A 20871-nucleotide genomic window follows, 5' to 3' on the forward strand; every position below is an offset into this window, starting at 1 on the left:
AAGCCCTCCACTGATCGATTACATTAGTGACCATGAAACAGTAGCAGACCACTTTGCAATTAAGCCATGATAAAGAACAAATTATTATTCAAGGGATAAAAATTCAAAGGGGGATATTACAGAGGGACTTCCCTGTCACCGCTGTTCTGTTTTGCCTTAACCCATTAAGCTGTCTACTTAATAGATTAGGTCATGGCTATAATCTGATTCCAAGAAAGCAATAAAGTGTACTTACCTTCTTTTTGTCAATGATTTATAACGGTATAGCTCCTCAGATGAGGAACTGAAAGCAACTGCAAGTAGTCAAAACATTTTCAGATGATATAAGAATGTCTGGTCTTGATAAATGTGCAAAATCAACCTTTAAAGCAGGAAAGCTGCAGCACCAACAAAACATCAGTTTGGGACAAGAACATGATATAAAAGAACTTGAGCAAGAGGGAGTGTATAAATATTTAGGAATTGATGAAGGCTCAACAATAAAACATGAACAAATGTGAATAAAACTTAGTAAGGAATATTTTAGAAGACAAGTTAATCATGAAAACAGCTTGGCCATCTAGGAACAAATTCAAGCTATAAACCAATTTGGTCTTCCTATACTTACTTACAGTTTGGGAGTGACTGACTGGCCCCAAAATGTGTTGCACAGGTTAGACAGGAGTGCATGTATTTCACAAAACTGTTTTGAATCTGAAGTTGACACATTTGTGCCAACGAAAAGCACTTCATTCGATAAGAATAAATTTGTATTTTATTTACAAGTTCATTGGCTTACAGTTATTAGTCAGATTTTGTGGATTATCAGTTTGTTTTTTGGTTTGTCTCATGGCGTCTGCTGCTTCCGACAGTCCTGCGAGTCCGAACTTGTTTAATTCACAGCAACTCCAAACAGAACCACTTAATTTAACCTCGCTTTTGGACCTTATGAACCAATGGCTCAATTCACTTTCTACTAGGTTGGACCGAATGGATAAATCCCTTTCACAACAAGCTAGTAGGGGTGATGGACAAGACGACAACATTTTCAATTTTGGAAAGGGTTCCTTCAATACTAATGCACCGCTTAGCGTTGGTCCATCAGGTAGTGCTGAGACCTGTTTGACAGATACAAACGACAACTCTATTCCAGCAGCACAAGGGCCACCAGGGAATAATTTTTCAGCTGGACTGCAGGGTAGTCGACAACAACCCACTGGACTACAATTACAACCAGAGATACAAGGGAGGACAGGGCTTATTGGCGCTCCAATATTTAGTGAATGGGTTACAAACACTTCTAACTTGTCGTTTGTGAATGGGTTAAACAGTGAGCGACCAGCTAGTTTTTCAAACAACGTACAGGTTGGTTTACAAACTATTAATGACAAACTAAAATTGTTTGATAAATTACTAAAAATGAAAAAGCTCCAACTAGAAGTCATGTATTTTAATACTTGCCTTGATCAACACATTGTTCCTAAAGGGTTGCGCTATCACCAATACCCCACCAGTTTAAATGCTTATTCACCTTTTCACCTTGAACTGGTATCTTTGTTTGACAAACAAGGCTTTGACTTAATGAGATTAATGATTAAACATTACAACCTTTATATTGAAACTTTGATTAAGGAAGTGTCTGTTTTGAACACTGAGAACACTACAGACTTGGACTTCCTGAGATACAAGTTCGATTATGAAAGAAGCTTTTTTAGTATAGATCAGCTATTGGAGAGACTTAAAACAAATAAGCTTAAGAAGATCAACAGAGACAGACAAGCTTATGATACTGGCACTGCTTATCCTAAACCATCTAGTGCACAGTCAGCAGCAGCACTAGTTGGGAATACACAAATTTTGCTCAACACCAATGCGGATTCTACCCTTGACAACATGGGTAGTCCTAATTCTACTGTAGTTGACAACAATGACAACATCCTGAGACGTAGTGAAAGAATTCGTAACCAAAATTACAACAGTAACGGGACAACTATACACAGCACTAATATGGATAACAGAAGTGATTCCAACCAAAATTTTCGTGTAACCAAAGACTTAGGAGCAATTCCGAAGAAGTTCAACAACATGCATGCAGAAGAACCAGAGGAACAAACGCAACAACAGATTCAAGAGATAGGGTCTATACCCCCTTTGGGGGTAGTCATTCTCTTGAATTCAACAGGGGATTTTAAAATCTTTAATTATTCTTCCTTGCACATTGACCCCGCGCTAGTTGACTTCCTAGCAAAGGGTAACACGTTTGTTCCCAGTAAACCTTCTAGCTTGGAACACCTGGTTCTTGACTTGAAACTGTTTGTCAGAAAATTGAACTTAACGGTTTTACTTGGGAACCATACTACTTCAAACAATGCTCTTAGGGTTCCAAGTAATTTCAACCCCCTTCTTCACCAGACTTTAAAAGTATTTGAGCAAATCTGTGAAATGGACTTTCGTCACATCGTGGAGAGACAAATTTGGGAACAGAAACAAGTGTCGAAACATTACATCACAAGAAAATGAATAATTGAATTTGTTAAAATCTTCACCCGTGAGGGTAGTGAAACCAGATAAAGGGGGTGGGATTGTTATTTTGGACTTTGTTGACTATAACAATAGAATGTTGATGTTATTAAATAGTGAAACATACTCTAAGGTATCGTTAAATGAAGTCAACACTGCATATGGTCGAATTAAGAGTTACCTCAGTGACTTATTTATTGAGTCACTGATGGACATTGACGCTTACAATTACATCACACTGTCCTGGCCAAAAATCCCAGTGCTTTTTGGCATCCCCAAAGTACATAAAAACCTAACTGACCCACCAATGAGGCCACTCATTGATGGGAGAGGGTCTATTACGTACCCTTGTTCCAAAGTAGTTGACTCTATCTTGAAGAAATACATATTATTAGAACCACAGGTTTGCAAAGATTCTTGGGCCTTCTTAGACAACATTAACAAATTGAGGTTTGATAAAAACAACAACTTTTTAACCATAGATGTTAAAGACTTATATACATCAATTCCACATTTGGATGGAATTGAATGGGTAAGCCTCATGATGAAGTCTAGGGACGCCCCACCACAAGAAATCCAATTAGTGGAACTCTTATTGGATATAATTTTAACTAACAATTTCTTTGTATTCAATGGTGAGTTCTACTTGCAAAATTGTGGAGTGGCTATGGGCTCACCCTGTGGAGGTAGTTTTGCCAATTTAGTTATGGCATTTTGGGAAAACAACTGTTTTTAAACATCCACTACACAGTACGAGCATAGCATTTTATATCAGATTCTTGGACGATATTTTCGTCCTCTTCAAAGGCAATGAACAACAGGCACAAGAATTCATTAGGTATTTAAAACTCAACTACTGAATTCTTAAGGTTTACATCTAGTTTTAGCACAAATTCTATTGACTACTTGGATTGTAAACTCGTCAAAGACATTATAAATGAGAGATACGTATCTAGAATACACAGAAAGGAAACGTACTCTAACTCATGTTTGCATTTTACTAGTAATCATCCTTATCACCAGAAGCGCTCAATAGTGAAAGGACAACTTATTAGAGCAGCCAGGATGACTACTTTAGACTCAGATTTTAATGACGAGTGTCTATTGTTAAGCAATATGTTTATACAATGAGGCCACCCCTTACAGCTGATGCAATCTTTGGTAACAGAAGTGAGACAAGAGACAGGTGTAGTTAAACCTTTACTTAACAGTAATTTTGCAAACACAATAAATGTTGAGGTAACAAACTTGATAGAGGGCAGCACTATTAGTAACCGTGCATTGACAGCAGAAGTAACAACTGGGGAGACAACTAAAAAATTCCAAACTAGTTTCATAACTACTTTCAGTAATGACAGCCAAATGGTCAGATTTATCTTGAACAAAAATTGGGAATTAATCTTACTTGATAGATCTTTGACCATTAAACTTGGACAAGCGCCAAACCTTGTCTTTAGGAAAGGAGCAAACCTGAAAACTTTGCTCGAAAGAAAGAGTATGGGACCCCTGTCAAGTCAAGTAGGAATGACTACATGCGGTAACTGCAGAACGTGCAGACACATTGAGATAGGGGAGAGTTGTGTTGTTAATGGTAGGACTTTCAAGTTGAGGTCTAAATACAACTGTAACTCTAAGCTTGTGGTTTATGTGGCTAGGTGCCAAGCATGCACAGCCTTCTACATCAGTAAAACCGAACGCAAGCTAAAAGATAGAGTATACAAGCACACATGCTATAGAAAAGAAAAAAGATAAGCCATTAGACACCTTATTGAACACAGTAACCACAAGTTTCTTTTCAAAGTTATAGACCATGTGAGCTTTGATGTGAGAGGTGGACCATTTAACCTGATGCTCGAAGAACGTGAGCTGTTATGGCAGGTGAGACTAAATGCATTTCTAAGTCCTGGCCTGAATGATGCCTGCAATATTGCTTGCCTCTTAAAGTTAAAAAGTCTAAATAGATGAAGCAGGAACTTTGTTTTTGATTATGTTTATTTAGTAGTTTGGCAATTTATAACAAAGTATTTTTGTAGGCAAGCCCTTAATAGTTTTTTATAAACAAACCTCTTATAAACCTTAAATATTTGTACTCTAAAAAAAAAAAAAAAATGGCCTTGACCAATGGTCAATTTCTGACTTCTTGAGATAGTCGCTTGTTAGCATTTTTTAAGTACAATTTGTATAAACGTATTGGTTATTAATGTATTAACACTTTTACTTGTATTGTAAAATTGAGTTAACTGACAGCATAGAACCAATCCTGTCTGAGTTGTTGGTTGACAATTTCTGACTTCTTAGGATTGTTATTCAACCAGGATTGCCATAAGTTTAACTTGTTTAACTGTAACACTAATTGATTTATTCTTTATTATTAAGCAGTCGATATTGACTGCTAAGTGTAGTTAATCTGCTTAGCTTAGATTAGGTTTTATCAGTCTGTTGAACGTTGTACCAGCGTGCACAATGTGTTTTATTACTGCTTTTTATATGCAATATCACTTTAAATATGAGCAGGCTCTAGAACAGCAGCACCAGCTGATGCTGATCACATGACAAGAGCAAGTTGTTTTAAGTGGTGTGTGTATTTCACAAAACTGTTTTGAATCTGAATAAGTTGACACATTTGTGCCAACGAAAAGCGCTTCATTCGATAAGAATAAATTTGTATTTTATTTACAAGTTCCTTGGCTTACAGTTATTAGTCGCATTTTGTGGATTATCAGTTTGTTTTTTGGTTTGTCTCAGTTTAGACAGGAAAACAAGGAGGATGCTTCATTCTCATCAAATGATTTATAAAAAATCAGTGCATACCAAAATTATATATTCCCTATACCAAAGGAGGTATGGACCTCCTTGAAACTGATTACATGTATAGAGCTGCAGTCGTAGGACTGCACACATCTGCTGACCTCAAAAGAACCAAACATACTGAAAGTTTTGAAACATGAGGAGAATAAATCTAAGATGAATTCCTTGCTTAGTCCAGCAGAAGCATATCGGTGTCAAGCAGGAATGGAAATTAAACCAAAGTAGATAAAAATCAGGCAGCAACTGAATGTGCCAAAAAACAAAAGAAAGACTATAAGGTGAAGGATCAGATAAGGCAAGAAATGTGGAAAATGCCTAAATATAGAAAACTCCTGGAAGAACCTCATGTTGATCAGGACTGAATGCAGGAATGGTTAATGAGGCAAATTCAAACCAAAAGATGAAAGATTAATTTGGTGGCCCAAAATAGGCTATGTACACGTTGGTTTACAAAGTCCATTGAACATGTGAAAGAAACAGGCAAATGTAGATTTTGTAAAACAGAATTGAAAACAGATCACACACCTCGTTGCTGGCTGTGATCTACCAATGGCAGAAGGACTATATTCGGACAGGCATAATAATGTGGCAAGACTGTTAAACTGGGAAATGTGAAAACATTAGAATACTGAAGTAGCTGAAAAACACTGGAAACATGAGCTGCAAAGTATCATAGAAAATGATGAAGTCTACATCATGTGGGATCACCCATTACCAACAGTTCAAAAGATAGATGCAAGAAAACCAGATATAGTGGTCCATGAAAAGAAGACAAAAATAGCGTTGATCGTTGAAATAGCTACATCCAGTGACTACAGTGTCTTGCATACAGAGACACAAAGTCATAAAATATCAGGATCTGCAGGCAGAAGTGAGAGCAATATGGAAGAAAGATGCCCAGACAGTTCCAATAGTAGTAGGAGTAATGGGTCTTACAAAAAAAGAATCTACAATCATATTTAGATACGTTACCAATACATGCAACTCCATACGAACTGCAGGAGGAGGCATTACTGGGGCACATTGTGGGTGCTCCAAAGAGCACTTCTGGATGACATCAAAGACTGAAACAATACTAATTTCATGACCTTTAATCATACTTTGACTTAGGAACGGGGTCCATTTCCATCATGGTATTAGAAACTCAAAAGATTTGGAAAAAATAAAAAAAAGGGAAATATATTCAGAAAGTAGAAGAATGTATTTCAAGAACGAAGCTAACATTAGTATGGAGAAAGAGGATTTTGCCAATAAGGGAGACTGCAAGAAAGAGTACAGAAAATAGGCAATAGGGGTCTGGAATTTAATGGAAAAACTGAGAAAGTAACCAAGGCTTTGGGACAAATAACTAGAGAGGGAAAGGTTATAAAGTGGGATCAGGCCAAGAAAATGTTTGGACTGCAGACAGTCTTCCTTACCAGCAATTGATATTAGAGTACAGGCAAAGAGAAAAGGATAGGAGAAAATTATTAAGTGAAAGCCCTGCTCTGGTGGAATTTTTAGCTGAATCTATAGCAAAACGTGCTGTAAAAGAGGGGTAAATTAGAAGGGCATATAAAATATCACATAACTAAGAATGAATCAGAGAAGGTTAGAAAAGATTAGGAAGAGACTAGAAAAGCAATTTACAAGAAAACAATGGGAGGACATGTGCATGGTTCCCAAGTATGCAACAAAGTCCAGAAGGTTTTGAATCTTTGATTGGAAATGTTGGCAAACATATTTTATACCCCAAGCAGACTTCAAAGAATATTCTCTCACAAAATGTTGGAGGTGTTATGGAGAAAAAAAGAGGTAACTTGTATGTTGTAGGAGTATAATGAGTTTGCAGATTTTAAAAATAACTTACAGAGAACTCTGTCAAAAACACTGGGTAAGCAAATGGCTTAATCTGACCAAAACATCTGATAACATACCAAAGAACCTGATGGAATTGTTTGTAAGATGATGGCCTGAAACTTATGCCCCTGTGCCGTAAGATGGATAGCCAACTGACTCTAAGGATAGAATGCGTACAGTCTGAGAAGGTTTTCAGAGGTGTCCCCCCCAGGATCTATATTTGGCCCCTTCCTTTTTTTGCATCTAGTTTTTGGACCTCCAAACTGATAATGGGGATTGACAAAATTTGCTGATGACAGCAAGTTGGGTGGGGTTGTTAAATCCCCTATGACACACATAACCACCAGAACAGCTACTATAGCCAATTCCCGCCAGCACAGTGCTGTAGGAGGATAAACTCCTGACTACATTCCAAGCAACCTGGGTTTGATTAGCAGCTCAGATGTCGGAGACACTGGCAGGGAGTATGGTCATGCCCATCCCAGGAAGGCAGGACAGATGCATTGGCTTCTCTTGTGACAATTTCTGGTGAAGGCTGGGGATGTAGCTGCAAGGGAGGTGTGGTCTAAGGAGGGGAAGGGTGGTGAATGTAGTTGAGCTGCTGTAGATACAGGGCAATAAGTCATGATGTCACCACTGCATGTCCACCCCTCAGACATAGCCATAAAATGGCGCACAGGAGGAGTAATAGATTAGGCCATCTAAAAAGAAAGAAAAATCCTTGGCTGAAAGTGACAGCAAAACCACCCATTACATCCTTAAGTTTCACACTGGCCCCAATATAATTAGAGAAAGTCCACTGCACAACAGGGGAGCAAGAAGGCCCAGTGATTGACATGGAACACTGGTGTGGAAGTCAGAGGGTGAATCACGGGAGCAAATCGTGATCCCAAAAATAGTCAATTCCTGATGCTTAGAAAAATATCTCAAACTAAATACCAAGAAATGTAGCATTATCCTGTTTGAGAAGAAATACTCTACAGCCCTTTACCACACATCACTGAACTGAGATCTGGACACTTGGTTTGATAGCTCACTCTACATTGACCATCATGTGGAGACTACAATCCCTCTACATTTCACAACTGACTGCCAAGGACATCTCTTCTACTATGAAGTTATTGTTCCCCTATATCTGCTCCAGTCAGACCCATTATGGAATATAAGCACCCTTCAGGAGGTATCTGGCAAGGCACATTAAAAAAAAACTTGAAAAAATGCAGAGCTTCCTAACTAAAATTCTCTCTCTCTCGTCTCAAAAACCTTAGCTACTAGGACAGACTGGAGTTCTTATCCTTATAACTGTGTTATATAAGCTACTAAGGGGATATCTGTACCTAGCATATTGTGCCCTTGGGGATCCAGTTCTTCTCAACCTCCCTTTTCCTAAACAAAAAAAAAATTGTGCAGCTGGTATCAGAACCAGAGATCTCAACCTTCAGCAAGGAATAAATAAAACTAGTTGGTTCATTACCCAGCACCTCCCCTTGCTCAGGAACAGACTCAGCAAGTGTATCACACAAAATGATTCCTTGTCATCATTCAAACATAGCTCAGACAGCTGGATGCGTGCACTTAAAATTGTTGCTGGGATTACAGGCACTACTCTTCTTGCAAAAGGTGATAAATCCTGAGGATGGGTGTTGGCAAGCTGTGCACAGTTCAAACTTGCCTTGTATATCCTATGATCCTATCTTAACAGAAAAAAATCACATTGCTGTATTTCCCTTTGATAAATCATTAACAATAATGTGTTGAGTGAAAAAAAAACACACTTGTAAAACTGTTAATGTTAGTAAAACCCATAATTAAATTAGCATAAATGGAGACAAATGCCCTATTTCCATTCCTTATAACTGCAAAAAATATTTTCTGGTTAAATTTAAATAAAAATCCCCGTCAAACAAAATTCTGATAACTCTAGCAAAAATTCTTGCTGTTTATTCCTGGTAAGAGTGATAAACCTCCTCTTATGCCAAGAAAGATTTTGATGGATACAGAACAGTTCATGTGTACTGTCACAGTATTATACCACCTTATTTAATTTCTGCAGCAAATACTAAGCATTGAGCAGTGAAATCCAACAATGTTGCCACCCACTTTGTGTAACACTGTGAAACTATTGGTCTCTCTGCTGGATTTGTTAAACAATTATGGGCTTTTGGAAAACTATAAAACACACTACTCTAGCCTCCTTTACAACAACAATTTTTTCCCGTTTGGATTAAAGCAGGATTAGAAGAGTGAGAACTAAAAGATATCTTAATAGTCTTCATGGCCAGGAGGAATTCTCATATAGCTCATCTATTCAAAAGCAGTGGATCTGCCAACATACCTGTTAACTCTGTGTATATCAAAGGCACCGAGTAGTTTTTCTGCCATCAGAAGTAGGTTAGTGAGACTGAAATGCTGACTGCAGCCATATTAGGGCTCATCTTGCATAGCTCCTTATACTATGTTTACTTAAGTTAACAAGAAACTTCAGAAACCTTGAAGCAGCACTCATCTGATGATTTCTGACAATAATAAAGACCACCTTAAACTACAAGGGCTCAGAATTTGATTCTTCATTTACAAAACATGTTTTAACAATGCGAATTACTGACTAGTTAACCAAGGTTTTACTCCTTGACAGGTTATATTCTCCCACAAAAGACCAACCCCCAGCAGTATATCCACTCCACCAATGAGGACCAATGAAGAAAGAAGTTTAAAACTGAAAACAAATATAAATCAGGAAACTGCACATGCTCATCTAGTTATGTTTTTATTCTTTTAGGCTCACCCCTCCACACTCCAAGGGGACAGAGAGCTTTGCAGTCCAATGACCACATTCTGGACTAGGCAAGACCCACTGACAAGGGTACCTGCAGGCAGGTGCAAGGGGATGCACTTGCACCCCATGGAACAGGCTGGCTGGGAGATTCATTTTCTTTTAATTACACAAAAAATACTTGGTGTTCTTCCTTAAGAAGAGTCCCGTGTCTTGCTGATCCGATCTAATCACATCTGTACATGTAGATGTCCTATTCTTCCAGTCTATGCTATTTGAAATGCTTCTTCGCAGGACAATTATGCTGTCTCAAGTAAGGGAGCTTCTTTAAGGGAATTTAATAGTATGCTTATGCTGGAGGACAATTACATTTGCTTCAATTGCTTATGATGTGTGTACCATTTGCTTCAATTGCTCATCGGGGGGTGTTGCTTCAATTGCTTATTACGATTACATTTGCTTTGTTTCAGTCACTTCAATTGCTTATTACAATTAAATTTGCATCAATTACTTATGGGGTGTGTGCGCGCGCAAGTGTAAGAAGTAGGTAGGTCTGTGTGTTTGTAAGAGGGAGGTGGGGGGTGTATGTGTTTGTGTGTAAGTAAGAGGGGTAGGGGGTTGTACCTTGCAATTATGCAGATTTTTGCCTCATATTTTCAGTTTCTCTCATAAAATTATGTTTTTTCTGGCAAATCATTGAGAACTGAAGTCAGAAAGTAATGGCAGACTTGAGTTTTAGACTTCATATCCTCATAAAATGTATACTAATGTAAACCTTTTTGTTCTAGCCACTTTCTAAAGGAGGTAGGGGAATGTATGTGTGTGTTATACCTTTCAACTGTGCAGATTTTCACAGAATGTCCAGATTTTTACCTTATATTTTTGGTCCGTTCCTCAAATTTTTTTTTGACAAATCACTGGGCTTAACTAAGGATTAAAGTTACTAAATAATGACATGCATTTCAATTTCAGACTTCATAACCTTTAGAAAATGCATTCTAAGACCCATCCTGTTATTCTAGCAACTTTCTAAACGTGTCCCTAGTTTTGGGCCTTTGTCCCCAACATCATAACAGGCTCTGTCCATTTTTCTTGTGCTAAGACATTGAGAGATATGGGTGTGTGTGTGCATGTATAAGAGGAGGGGTAGCATATCCCTCAGCTGTCCAGATTTTTTCATAATGTCCAAATGTTTGCCCCATATTCCTCCTAAAGGGATTGAAGTTGCTATATAACAGACATTTGAGTTTTAGATGTTATACCCTTTAGAAAAATGCATACTAACACAAATCCTGTTATTCTAGCAATTTTCTAAATTCACGAGAGCAATATTTATAATCTGTCCCTATTTATTTTAGGTTTGTCTAGATTTCTTTCACTAAGACGTTGAGGTGCGTGTGTGTGAGAGAGAGAGAGAGAGAGAGAGAGTGAAATGCCCTAGTTAGAGTTAGCAGGTAGAATTTATTTTCAAGTGCATTTTCAAGGAATTGTGAGCTTCAAGGGAAGAGAAGTTTACTGTTGCTTATGCCAAGTCTGCTTAAAATGTGCAACTGTTTTGTTTAACAAATGGTATCACTGTTGTGGTATAGAGTTTTAAGCAATGTTAGCAGCACACCAGGTAGCATACTTCCATCCTGATGTAGAGGGCTGTAGGTTCTACTCTCACAGCATATATATTTGTATTTCAAGGGGGTGGGGGTTACTGCAGTCCTGAGGATATCCTCCTCCTTTGGATGAAATGCCTAGCAACTACAAACCTGTTTTTCAGCTTGCCACCCATTCTCTATTGCAATATACCAGTTTACCGATTTTTTCCCTTTACATTCCCCCCGGAGATAATATTACCACACTAGAGAATATCATATCCTGGCTCTCCTCCAACATTAGCAATGAAACCATAATTTTGGGTGACACCAATATCAATTGGTCATCCATTCATTCTTCCTCAAACCCACTTAATATCAACCTTTACAACTTCTCACAACTAATTAATATTACCCGCCCCTCAAAATCTCTTTCAAAGGGTAGCATTCTAGACTGTATTCTACTCTCTCACCCTCATTATTTCTCCAACAGTGGTACCCTTCCAGACTCCTTTAGTGACCACCTACCTATCATCACATATCGACTACCAGCACCTTTACAGAGAACACATAATTATATCACTACCCGCAACCATAAAAATTTCAACCCAATAGCTTTCTCAAACTCACTAAAAGTAGTTGACTGAAACATTCTAAAAACTTTACCTCTAGATAATGCCATAGCCCACTTCAACACAACCTTCCTGAACCTTCTAGACTACCATGCTCCTATAAGGACTAAAAGAATAAAACTAAAAACTAACCCCTGGTTAACCAGACACACTAACAGCCATGCGACACAGAGACAAGGCCTGGACACTATCAGAAAAATAAAACTCCACTCACCCACAATGAATTCAAAACACTTAGAAACAAAGTAAAAGGCTTGTCATCACCGATCGGCAAAACTACTTCTCCATACTCCAAAACACTAAACACAAAACCTCAAAAATTCTGGAAAGGAATCTCTTCCCTAATCAATCCTGGCAAAATAGCCAACCCCAGCCCAGACCCCAATGTTTCTGACATGGCTACACAATTCAACTCTTTTTTCATTAATTCTATTTCCAAACTAACCTCCTCTTTCTCTGATACCACTACATCCTCAACTTCACCCTCATCCACCTCTACCTTTCCCTCCAATCCCACCACCACTCTTACTTCCTCTCCAATACCACAACCCTCAAATACCCTACCCCCCCTTTCTCAACCTCACTTAAACCTATTCCCACATCTACCATAAAAAAACTCCTCCAGAAACTAAAGCCATGCTCTAATGCCCCAGACAATATTCCTTCTTACTTCCTTAGCATAACCGCAGGAGCTATAGCCTACCCTATCAGTATTCTAATAAACCGCTCTATCCAAGAAAGCATGGTACCCCAAACTTGGAGAAAGGCATTTATCATACCATTGCATAAAGGTAGCAATAATAACAATATTACAAACTTCCGTCCCATAGCTATTCTGTCTCCCATCTCTAAACTCCTAGAAAAATGTATCCATTTGCAGCTCCTACCTTACCTCTTAGACAATCACTTGCTGACTCCAACTCAGCACGGCTTTAGACCCAGCCATAGTACTATGACAGCCCTCCTCTCCTTCCTAGAAACTATAAATAAAGCCTGGGACTTTGGACACATTGTTTCTACCCTTCTACTAGACCTCTCAAAGGCCTTTGACACTATCTCTCACAAACTACTCCTAAAGAAACTCTCCCAACTTAACTTATCTCCTTCCTCATTAAACTGGTTCTGTAGTTACTTATCTAATAGAGCTCAAGCAGTTAAATGGAAAAAAGCCACCTCCTCATTCCTGGGGTCCCCCAAGGTTCCATATTGGGTCCTCTTCTATTCAACATCTTCATAAATGACTTCCGTAATTCCATCCCATTCTCTAATATTACTCAATATGCAGACGATTCAACTATTATCTGCTCAGACACATCCATCCCTGCACTCCAAAAGCTTACACAAGACGCATTCTCAATCACTGAACAATGGATGAGAAAAAAACACCTAGCACTAAATGCTTCTAAAACCAAATTAATGGTATTTACACCCTCTAAACACATCTCTATCAATCCAAACTCTTTTTTAATCACTAGTAACAACACAACCTTGGAATTGGTGCCAGAGGCTAAGTTACTTGGGGTTCAAATTGATAGTCAGCTTAAATTCAACTCCCACATACAACTTATCAAAAAAACTCATCAAAAACTAGGCATGCTCTACCGACAAAATCGTTTCCTTACACCCTCTACTAAAATCACTCTCTCTTCAACATTCCTGATTCCCTCTCTTCTTTATGGAGCCCCACTCCTGACTAACCTACAATCTTCCCTCAAAACACAACTTTCCTCATGCTACAATAAAATAGCCAAATTTGCTACTAGTCATAAAGCATCTACTCACCATTGTTCTTCTCTCCACAAACTAGAATGGCTAGAACTACCCAACCAACTCATCTATTCTCAACTTACTCTTGCTCATAAGCTCATTTTCAAACCCTTCCTTTGTCCATCTCTCTCCTCTGCCTTTAAAATGCACATGCCCAATAGAGTACTCAGAACTAATAACCAAAACCTAATTGAATTATACAAACCAATTCGACCCCCAGGTAAAAATCTCCTATCCTATAGTCTAACTCGTCTCTGGAATTCCCTACCTCCAGCTATTCGTACCACCTTCAACCATTTTACATTCAAAAAATCCCTTTACTCTCATCTAACCCAGTGGGAATGCTCTTGCACCCACCCTTCATAAAGACTGCCTTTACCTCTCTTTTCCTACATACCAACAAGAACTCATGTCTGCCTTTACCTCCTTCCTCCTCCTTACCTACAATTTCCTTGTTTCTCCCTCTCCTATAGTATTTCTCTGTATCCTTTTAGCTAACTTCCTTACTCAAAATGGCTCTCAGTATCTCCACTGAAATGTTTCCATCTCCTAATCAGTTTCATCAGTAATTCCACCTAAATGTTATACTCTTACTATATAATTTTGTAAATACTGTAATATGAGTTGCTTCTATAGTATGTACCATCTGAAATGTTGATCACCAGTATAATGCTTAACTATGTAATTTTGTAAATATTGTAATACATATCCAAAAACTATGTAACCTTGTTTCTGGAGCTTTTCTCCCCAGGACTCCATTGAAAATGGGTTCATCTTGGCCCAATGGACTATCCTGGTAAACCAACTGCAAATAAATAAATAGTTTTTTTTAATGTAACATAAGCAATTCATTCTGAGGGCAGCAGACTCTGGATTTGTAGATGAAACTCTGAAATATAAAGTTGTTTTCTAGCAACAACCTCTTCATTAGTTTGATATCTTTAATATGGAATTATTCAGATGACTTATTTCTGCAGAGATTGTATATAGTGACTGATTAAGGGTGGACTGTGATGACAGAAGTTTGAATGGCCTTTTATGGTTGAAATGTTCTGAATTGGGCAGTGTCATTACTGGTTTGTATGTTTTGTTTCATCGCTCACTTGAAAAATGTTCAAAACTATAAATTTAAAACACACTAACAAGTGGTGCTGTATTATACAAGGGCTATATATTATAATTAATACAATCAGGAAGGTGAATCAAAGAAGTTTTGCACAGCTCTAAAAATGTGTGCAGGGGGATTATGGTTTGAAAACAGCCCAAAGGTAAACCACCTGCCACTACTCTGATGCATTTTTTTGAATGTGGGTTTCAATGCTGTTTCAGTGAATGTGAGTTTCAAAGATAGAGGGGCTTTAATGCCAAGTCTGTTTTCACTGTAAGACTATTGCTTTGTTTAGCAATTGTTCATCAGTGTTTGTACTATAAAATTTGAAATAAAAGTTGTAAATTAATTCCAAATATCTGTAATCATTGTAGAAGTAAAACATAAAAAGTACAGTTGTGTACACTTACCATAAATGTAGATGCTAGAGTATATTCACTGTTGCAGTCATCACACTTGGGTTATCATGCCAGGGGTAGCCCTTAGTCGGCCCGAATACCAGAGGCTTAGTATTTCTGCATCGGTTGCGGTCTCTTCAGGACTGATGTCAGCTTCTCAGTGGTATAAAAACAGACAGCAGACACCATTACATCAGTTTTTCTTGCCCCAAATGTCAGGAGCCCCCAAATAGGGAGCTAAGTTATAGTGTAAAAACACCACTAGGAAAAAGTAAATACCAATAGCCCTGTAAGGAGTGAGGAAGAGAGAGAGAGAGACAAGGGGACTGGAGGGAGGGAAACTAGGACTGCAACAGTAAATACACTTGAACATCTGCATTTATGGTAAGTGTACAAAACTGTACTATGTTCTTTGTGTTTCACTGTTGCAGTTATCACACTTGGGTTGATTCCCAAAAGCTGAAGACTGGGTGGAGGTAGTCAAGAAGAGTTGGGGTTGGCTAGTATGCCCTGCAGGACTGAGGTTGCAAAGCCCGCTCTGGATTTGGAAAAGATAGGCAGGTGGTAATGCTTGGTGAAGGTGTGAACAGAACTCCAAGTAGCAGCTTCCAGAATGTCCCTGGTAGGGACTTCTCTGAGAAAGGCTGCAGAGGTCGAAGTTGCCCTAGTGAAATGTGTTCTGACCCCCTGAGGGGGTGGTTTCCCATGGTGTTTGTAAGAGAAATGGATACAGTGTGCTATCCATTTGGAGATGGTTTGTTTTGATATGGCCTTGCTCTGCCCCTGTTGCAAAGCTGACTAGTAACTGGTCAGATTTTCTAAAGGGCTTAGTCCTATCAAGGTAGAATCTTAGCCGTCTGTGCACATCTAAAGAGTGCAGGATCCTTTCCCCCTTATTTTGAGGATTAGAGAAAAAGGTGGGCAAATGGATAGATTGGTTGAGAGCCACACTGGACACCACTTTAAGCACGAAAGTAGGGTTAGTCCTGAGGGAGACCCTATCAGCATGAAAAATGAAGGGTTCCACAGCCATAAGTGCTTGTAGCTCAGACACTCTTCTAGCTGAAGTAATGGCCAGAAGCAAGGCTATTTTCCAAGAGAGGAATTTTAACTCTGCTGATTCTGCAAGCTCAAAGGGGGGGGGTGAGCTTTTCCAACACAAAGCTAAGGTCCCAAGCAGAGGTAGGGGCTCTTCTTGGTGGCCTTAAGTTGTTAGCTCTTCTCAGGAACTGCTTGATGAGAGGGTGTGAGAAGAGAAGTGGCTCAGTGCTGTAATGAGCAGAGATGGAGAGGCATGGATCTTAATGGAAGAGAAGGATAGGCCCCTGTGGATTAGGTGTGCTAGTTAATCCAGGATGAGAGGTAATGAGGGCTGTGATGGAGCCGCTCCTTTGGTCTACATCCAGGAACAATACCTTTTCCACTTGTCAGCATAGGATTTTCTAGTACTGGGTTGTCGGGCTTTACGTATGACATCCAGTACCTGCTTGCTTAGGCTGGCCACTGGAGGAAGTCAAGGAATAAGCCAGGCTGCAAGGTTCAGGGTCTGCAATTGTGGATGCAAGAACTGTCCCTCCTGCTGAGTCAGGAGAGTTAGGATCTGGGGGAGGTGACATGGAGGCAATGGTGACGTACTGCGCAGTAGTGGGTACCAGTGTTGGCATGGCCAGTCTGGGTCAATCAGGATTGCCCTTGGTCTTTTCTCTCTTGTAAGAAGAGGTAGAGGGGGAAATGCATAGATTGAGAGGTTTACCCACTGGAAGGATAGGGCATCCACTTTCCAGGCCTTGCTTTGAGGTTCCCTGGTGCAGAATTTGCTGAGTTGGTGGTTGTAGGGGGAGGCAAATAGGTCCACCTTTAGGATACCCCATTACTGGGTCAGAATGTTGATGGTGGTGGTGTTTAATTGCCACTCATGTGGATCTAGGAGATTTCTGCTCAAGTTGTCTGCCAGAGAGTTTTGGTTGCCTGGTAGAAATTGAGCTTGCAGGTGAATATGCATGGCTGAGGCCATGTTCCAGAGGGTCATGGCTAGCCTGCAGAGTGGGTTCCCCTCTGCTTGTTGATGTACCACATCACTGTGGTGTTGTCGGTTTTGATTAGTAGAGGCCACGGAAAGAGTAGGGATCTGAAAGCTGTCACAGCATGCTGAACAGCTAGCATCTCTTTTCAGTTGATGTGCAGATCAATTTGATTTGGGATCCAGTGGCCCTGAATGCATCTGCAGTCCAAATGTGCACCCCAGGCATAGTCTGATGCATCTGTGGTTAGTGTCTAGGCGGCATGGGGTTGTGTAAAGGGAAGCCCCTTGTGATTGCATGCTGCTACCCACCAAAGGAACTTTCCTTAGACAAGGTATCATAGGTATAATAGTTTCCAGGTCCTGAGAATGCTGGCACCAAAGACTTTTTAAGTACCACTGAAGTTTCCACATATGCAGTCTGGCATATGGAATTAGTAGAATGCAGGAGGTCATGAACCCTAGCGCTTGCAGGATTTTCCTTGTGGATAACTGGGTTCTGGTGGCCATTTGGGAGAAGTAGCCTGTCAGATAGGCTTGTTTTTCTGGAGTAAGGAATGCCATCTGGGATGCCATGTCCAAGCTTGTTCCCAGGAATACAATTTTTTGACTGGGGAGTAATTTGGATTTCTTCTCATTGATAATGTACCCCAGGGAGGTTAGAAGGTCCTTTACAAATGTCAGGTGCTGCAACAGCTTTTCCTGACTCTACCTGAATCAGGCAATCGTCCAAGTAGGGATAAACTTGAATATTTCTCTGTCTGCAATAGGCAATGGCTGGAGTCAGGCATTTTGTGAAAACTCTGCGAGCAGTGGATAAGCCAAAGGGAAGTGCAGATAACTGATAATGCTTAGATCCTGCCCTGAAACAGATATTTCCTGAAGGAGTCCCTGACTGGGATGTGCAGATAGGCCTCCTTTAGGTCTAGAGTGGCTAACCAGGCATCTTTGGACAGCATAAGGAGAAGCTGCTGTAGAGTGAACATTTTGAATTTTGGTACCACCAGGAAGGTATTTATAATGGATAGATATAGGATTGGCTGCCAGGAAAAGTCTGGAATAAAAACCTTGGCCTATTTGTTCTGCAGGAACAGGCTGAATTGCCCTCATGGAGAGCAGGGACTGAACTTGGTTTTGTGCCTCTGCCCACTGGTTTGGAGGAAGGTCTGGGAACCCTTTTGGGATTGGCAGCATGTGGAAATAAAATTTGTATCCCTGGGATACTATATTGAGGACCCATCGATCTTTGGTGATGGAGGTCAGTTTTTTGCATGGTGGGCAAGTTTTCCTACTTGGGGCATGAGCAATTGGGCAGTGGTGAGAGAAGGAAGTCATTGTGAATTCTTTCCATAAGGGGGTGGCTTAGCACTCCCTGTTTTAGTGGAGGTACTTCATTGCTTAGATCTCTGCATACCCTGAGACTGTAGTCTGGGGGGGTCCGTTTCCCCTTGGTCTAGCTTGAGGTGGCCTTGAGGGGGCTGGAAAGGACCAATGTTTTGATGGGCAATACCTACTGAATCTTGGATGCTGCACTTGCAAAACATGTTTGACTGTCTGCATAGAGTTAGCTTCTTCCATCTTTTTTAAAACCTCTTCTGCTTTGGTGCCAAACAGATTGTCCTTGTTCAGAGGTGCGTCCAATAGTTTTGATTTGACATGGTCTGGCAAGGTCTGCTCCTTAAGCCAGGAATGCCTTATAAGTACAGAACCTGTGACTGCTGCCCTACAAGATGCTTATAGGGCGTTAAACACGCATTGCAGGGTATTCTTGCTGACTTGGCTTGCAGAATGCTTAAGCTCCTGTAATTCTTTATTTTCTGCAAAGTCAGGGAAGGTAGATCATGTTTGCTTAAGTTCCATAGTATGTTGCTGGTTTTTCGGCATGTGTAACTGACAATTTAATGCCCTAATGGCAAGAGTTGCAGAGGTGTATACTTTTTTACCCCATCTGTCTAAAGCTTGGGAATCCCTGTCTGAGGGGGTGGGTTTCTTATCTGTAGTTGCTTTTATTCCTTTAGGTCCTTGGGAGAGGACCTCTGGGTCAGCAGTAGGATTTTTGAAAAGAAATTTGTGAGTCAGGAACTCTGTAGTACCTGTCAGGTTTCCTGGGAGCAGGGGGTAAAGTAGCAGTTAGACTGGATTCCATAAAGACATCATCTACAATATCCAGAACAGGAGAGAGAGAGCTAAGGGTCTGTGCTGTGGTAAATCTAAAAATTACCTGAGTCTATTTTTGGACCGAGGATAATCCTGGCATTCCCAATGGAAATGCTCTCTCGAAGTGTGTACGGTTTCACCAAAAGAAAAATTCTCTGGAGGGGAGGCAGAAGGAATGGATTCCTCTGTATCTGAATCTTTATAGGCAGATAAGGGCACATCTTCATAATCAGAAACCTCAGAGTAGTCAGACTCTTGGCCAGATAAAGCTGCTGGGGACAAGTCTCTCTCTTTTTTAGCAGGGGAAGGCTGTCTTCTTAATCAGTATGATAAGGTCTGCCATTTTAAGCATATGTGACTGTGGCAAGGAAGCAGGCGCTAGAGTTAGGGTCGTCAGTTTTTTAGGCGTAGCTCGTACTCTTGGCTTTAGAAACTCAGTTTTAGAAAAAAACTAAAGATGCAAAAGAAGTCGTCAGTTTGTGTCGAATATCGGTAGTGCGAAGAACTTCCTCAGAAGCCGGTGCCTGCACAGTGGCTCCGGACCCATCAAAGGTAGAGACTTCCGCAGGTTCCATAGTCAAAGAAGAGTCTCGGGGCATACCGAACTCTGAACAGGTCTCTGCAGCGGCCTGCAAATCCACTGAAGTGGGCATCAGGGGCTGCGAAAGCACCTGAGTACCGGCGAACTGGCGACTAGCTTAACGGAAGTGTCATCAGCAGTTTGGGACCTGTGCGGTCTGTCTTTATCCTTCCACTTTTTCAGATAATCGGTAGTAGGATGGCTTATCGTAGCCATTTCAGAATGCAGAGATTGAGAATGAAAGTATTTACCTAGAATAAGGGCCCAACGATGAATAGTTTGGGCATTGAACATAGCACAAAACCGGCGGTGAAGTACATCGTGGTCTGGGCCTAAACAGGTGACACAGTAAGAATAGAATTCTCAGTGTGGTATTTGCTTTCCACAGGCGAGTCAATTGTTAACTTTTTCTGACATCGGTTAGAGCAAGAAAAAAGGATTCCCCAATGGGGTAATTAACTTTAGAAGACTTCAACTTCAATTTCGGAAAAGAAAAACTCAGGTAGCGGCTGACCGGCACTCGTGCGAACTGCTTCTGGCTCCTCGGCAAGAAAGACTGATGTAATGGGTCGGCTGCCTGTTTTTATACCACTAACAACCTGATGCTAGTCCTGAAGCAACAGCAACCAATGCAGAAATACTAAGCCTCTGGTATTCGGGCTGACTGAGGGCTACCCCTGCCAGGATAGCCCAAGTGTGATGACTAC

Source organism: Protopterus annectens, chromosome 8.part0 (genome assembly GCF_019279795.1).
Source record: "Protopterus annectens isolate FY-2018-M chromosome 8.part0, PAN1.0, whole genome shotgun sequence".
Classification (NCBI taxonomy): Eukaryota; Metazoa; Chordata; order Ceratodontiformes; family Protopteridae; genus Protopterus; species Protopterus annectens.